Raw genomic sequence first — 5,315 nt, 5'->3', positions numbered from 1 at the left:
TTTTGTATTTATCTAAATCACAGTCATTTTTCAAGACTCAGTGTTCTCTCTTCTAACTTTCTCCAACAGTTGTATATACCATTCACTTACTACTGACATACATTCTCTGAGTTGAATTTTTTTGTCTTTTCTCTATCCTGAGACTCTCCAGAACTGAAACCACATCTTACGCTTCTTCACACCTACCACCCTTTATACCATCATGTGTGAGAAGTTGGAAAGTCCTGCTGATCTTGGTTAGAGTCTCCAAAACTATCAGAGAGGATCTGTGACCTATGGTGGCTATTTAACTTCTCTGGGTTTCTTTCTATTAATTTTTAAAATGCGCACAAAATATTTATAGTGTAGATCTTTAAAAAAGATTTAAAATAGGGGTCCAGGAATAAAAGCAGGAGCAGGGCTGACTTTGTAGCTCAGCGGTAAAGTGATTGCTTAGCATTTGCAGGGGTTCAATCTCCAGCACTGAGAGAAAAACCAATACAGAGCAAAACACAAAAGGGACAGAGAATAGTGATTAGGCAAACTGGCTCTGGTGTCACACTGAAAATGTGCAATATGGACTCCACTCATTTTGTGGGATCTACTTCTAATGCCTCATGTTCTTCATTTGTAAAATAAGTACACAGAACCTATGGTATGGGACTATTATAGTGTGAGGATAGTGTCAGTACAAAATAATCAGTATATGACTATTAGCTATCATCACTTAAAAGATTTTCAGTAAGTGTGAGTTCCTGCTGTGTCAGCTAGTACAGTATTCCTTTGTGGAGATGTAGTAAGAATACAGAAAATATTTATCAAACTTTCATTCTGCTTTGCTTATGAAAGTCCTCAATTAAGGATTGACTGAGCTCTTTTATATTTGTGGTTTGTAACTTGAAAATATTTATGCTTCAGATGTCATGCTTCAATATTTATAGCATGTGTGTATGAAGATGTGACATTAGGGGAGCTCAAAAACAAGACCTATTTTATCCATAAATATTTTTTTAAAAAAAGGTTTTTTGAGGGAGTGGGTTTTTTGAGACAGGGTCTCACTATAGCATTTGGGCTGCTATAAACTCACTATGTGGCCCAAGATGGCCTTGAATTTACAATTATTCTCCTGTCTCAATCTCCTGAGTGCTGGGATTACAGGCGTGCACCACCATGCCCAGCTAAAAATGACTCAGCATCAGTCTTTTAAACACCACTCCTCAGTGCCACAGTAGCTGCTTCTCACGCTTTTTGTCCTTTCTCTCAGGCTGCCTGGTCTCAGTATCTCTTCCAGACATTTCAGGGTTAGAGTTCCTCGGAGCTTGGTCCTGGGTCCTTTCCTTGTCTCTTTTCCTCTGGGCTGGTTTATGGTCTTTGCCCTGACTTTGTATGGCATTTAAATGTCAGTGACTCACAGATCCCTATCTGGGATGCAAACTTCCCCGCTGAGTGCCAAATGCCCGAGCCAGCAGCCTCCTGGAAGCTTTCCTTCTGTGAAAAGAAGGACCTTCTGTGACCTTCCCCACACTGCTCTTCCTCTAGGAATCCTAGTACCAAGGAGTAGCACCGCTTCCCTAAGATGGAAATCTAATGCTTCCTTCCTTTGCTTAGCCAATTCTTCACTTTATTCTCCCCAACACTCAGATCTGACTACTGTTCTCTATTTCCACTGTTTTCCCTCTTTCTGTCTACTTTTTGGCCTTGATTTTTTCAATAACTTTTTGGTATAGAACATTCCAAATGTCCATGAATCAAAAAGGGCCTCTCTGTGCTCATCAACCGTCTCAATGCCTAACCTCAGTTTCATATCCCTCCCCCATTGGAATAGTTTAAAGAAAAGTCAAGATATAATTTCATTTTACCTATAAATAATTAAATATACATTCCCACAGACAAGAACACCTAAAAAATATAGCTACAGACAGTGGTGGCATGCACTGGTGATCCCAGCTATTCAGAAGGCTGAGGCAGGAAGGTTATAAATTGAAGACCAGCAGGAGTAATTTAGGAAATTACTGTCTCAAAACCCAACCAAACAATACAGTCACCATGACACAATCATATGGAACACAATTAAACATCTTTCCTTAATACATTTTTAATATTTTTTAAAATAACGTTTTGGTATAGAACATTTCAAATGTTCATGGCTCCCCTTGTAACTGCCTATCAAATGCTACCTAACTGAACTATCTGCAATAAGTGTATCAAATAGGGCTTTTTTACTGGTCTGTTCATGATCCAAGCCAGTTCAAATACTGTTTAATTGTTGCCTCTTAAATCTCTTGTGTTATAGGGAAGTAACGGTGCACTGGTGGAATGTGCCGAGCTTAGAGCTCATGAAATACAAAGGAATGAACTCAGGCAGGGCAAAGGAAGTGAAGAGCAGGAAAGTTTTCCTGAGGGAAAACTCCTGAGAAGAAAGGGTGTCCTGAAAGTGGGTTGTAGCTGAGGCTCTTTGATTGGGGAGGGGGGTTTAGATAGCAAAATCAAATCACAGGTTACCTGGGGTCAGACTACAGTCAACCTGTACACTCTATATGGATTATAAGTACATCGACTTAGCTAATAATGATCTAAGAGAAAAACAAAGTTCTGGGAAGGACACCTAGAGTAGCACAGAGCAGCACAGAGCAGAACAGAATACTCTGACCTTCGCAGAGGAGTGAAGGTCAGAGTATTCTGGTCATCTGGCTATGTGTTTGTTGCTCTGTTCGGGCTTACTAGACCAGGTGGTGCTAGTTATAGCATATCGCTGTCGTTTATCTCTTGGGAGGTTGGAGGCCTGGCCTTGTGTCCTCATCTTTGGGGCTAGTTTCTGTGAACTCAGCCACTGACCACAGTCCTATTCTCCTTATGTCTGTTCTGACTGTCTGGGGGCTGCTCCCCTTCTAACTGCCTATCAAATGCTACCTAACTGAACTATGCAATGAGTGTATCAAATAGGACTTTTTTACTGGTTAGCTCTTGATCTAAACAAGTTCAAACACTGTATTTAATTGTTGTCTCTTAAATCTCTTTTAATCTGTAACAATCCCTGCTGTCTTAGTTTAGTTGATGGCCATTTGTATTTTTTCTTCTGTGTCTTTTCTTATTTTCTAGCTTCTGTACAAATGGTACCACCTCAGGCCAGTACGTTGTTTGTCTGTTTATTTATTTATTTATTGCTGTTAATTAAGCCCATGTGTTCTACTACAGAAATGCATTCCCAATCCTTTTAAGATTTGTTTTGAGCTGGACCTCACCAAATTGCCCAAACTTGTGATCCTCCTGCCTTAGGCTCCTGGGTAGCTGGGATTAATGGGGATGTGTCACCCTGTCTGGCTCACATGTTTATCTATAAATGGAAGACTGAGAAGGTAAGGACCTCCCTCACACACATATTTATATCATGTGAAGAAAATATGGAAGATTAAAAACTATTAATCAGTCATTAAATCTGAGCACAAAGTGCAGTCATTTATTGAACCATTGCTACAGGCTAGGATTTGGTCTTATACAGTCCTTTCAAAAATTATTTGGGTTAGGGCCAGCAAGATAGCTCAGCAGACTAAAGCACCTGCTTTGGCAAGCACAGGGACCAGGGCTCAATCCCCATCCTGCATGCCACATGGGCCCCACCCCCGAGGTGCACTGAACCAGCAACAGAGCCCGGGTGTGATGGTGTACACCTGTAATCCTAGTGCTGGGGGCGCTGAAAACAGGAGGATCACTACGAGTCTGATCTGCATAGTGAGACTCTGTACCAAGTACACAAATGAAAAAAAAAATATCATTTGGATTGGTAATCTTTTATCCCTATTTTCAGATTAGGAAACAGGTTGAAGGAGGCTGTTAGAAATATGGGGCTACACCATCAGACTGAAGCTGGAGCTCAGGTACCTCTTTCTGGGTCACCCACATCTTTTCATGTGGCCATGGTACTGTAAAATGAAGAAAACAGTAAGGTAATGAATATTGTTTTCCAATCTTGCTTTGTTTTTAAATTTTTTATTTAATTTTTAAGTTTTTGTATTTTACGGAATAGTCTACAGGGTGTTCAGGGTCTCACTACTAGATCGGACTCACAGTGATCAGCCTGCTTACAGTCTGCCAAGCTGGGATTACAGGTGGGCGCCACCACGCCCAGTTTCAATTGCCATCTCAGTGTGCCCTGCGGGCGGGGCTGGTTTGGCAGGCCCAGGGGTTGGACTCTCAGCCCCTGCGCCTACTTGCAGGTGCTTTAAACTGCTGAGCTATTTGGCCACCCCATGTTTTGTTTTGTTTTGTTTTGAGACAAGATCTTGCTATATCTTTCAAGCTGGCCTAGACTTCACTCCTGGAACTCTTGGTGATCCTCCTACCACAGCCTCTTGAGTGCCAGGGCTACAGGCATGCGCCACCTTGGAAAAACAAAACAAAACTACCAAGGACCAATTCTTGAAGATGCTTTACCAAACTAAAAACTGTCCTGCCTGTGTGTGTTGGGGAAACAGACTACTGTATTTTGGTTTAAGGTGATTATATTTAGGACAACAATTACTCAGTGGGATTCTGATAAAACCGTAGCAAAACTTAACAACAGCAGAAGCAGGCTTTTAAGAGTATCTTTGGAGGTCAGCTGTAGCTCCTTCTGTCCATTTCTTTTCAATTACATGGTACAATATTAGTCCCTTTGCCTTTTTTTAAAGACTGGCTTTAACATCCCTATTGTGTTTGTACATTTCCTTTTTGCTTCTTGGTAGACCTCAGAACTGCAATTTTTTTTTTTTTGAGTAGTACTGTTTTAACTGTGTCTACCTCATCTTAGCCAAAAGGCTGAGAAGTGATTTTTTTTTTTTAACTGTCTCTAATTTTTTTTAGAGGCTGTCTTGTCCTTAGTGCCTACGCAACACATGCCAAAAGACTACGTTAACCAAGGCTGGGAAATGATGTTTTAAAATATATTTGGCCTGACAACTTCTATCCAGTGCAGGAGTCTGGGTGTATGTGGCTATTTTTATGCAAGCTCCTCCTGCTCCTCGCTGGGACACTACTTTAGGGTGACACCTGAGGATTTCCCTAGAGGTCTACACATTTGTAGTTGCCTCATAAATGGAGTTGTACACAACACAAGGACACAAACAAACAAACAAACAAAAAACTCCAAAAAAAAAAAAATCCCCCAAAACCATCCAAACAAAAGGCAATGAATAATTGGCCAATAAAAAACTAAGAAAAATATTTTGACTATTTTCATCAGTGTGTATATACTCAACAGAATTGAAAGCAAAGACCAGGAGAAGCAGATATTTCCTTCTTCATTCATAACAGCTCTACTTATCCTGGTCAAAGGTGGAAGGGTCCAGTGACAGATGTCT

The sequence above is a fragment of the Octodon degus genome, unplaced genomic scaffold (assembly GCF_000260255.1).
Source record: "Octodon degus isolate 3935 unplaced genomic scaffold, OctDeg1.0 scaffold00047, whole genome shotgun sequence".
Classification (NCBI taxonomy): Eukaryota; Metazoa; Chordata; class Mammalia; order Rodentia; family Octodontidae; genus Octodon; species Octodon degus.
This window is presented reverse-complemented; position numbering follows the sequence as displayed.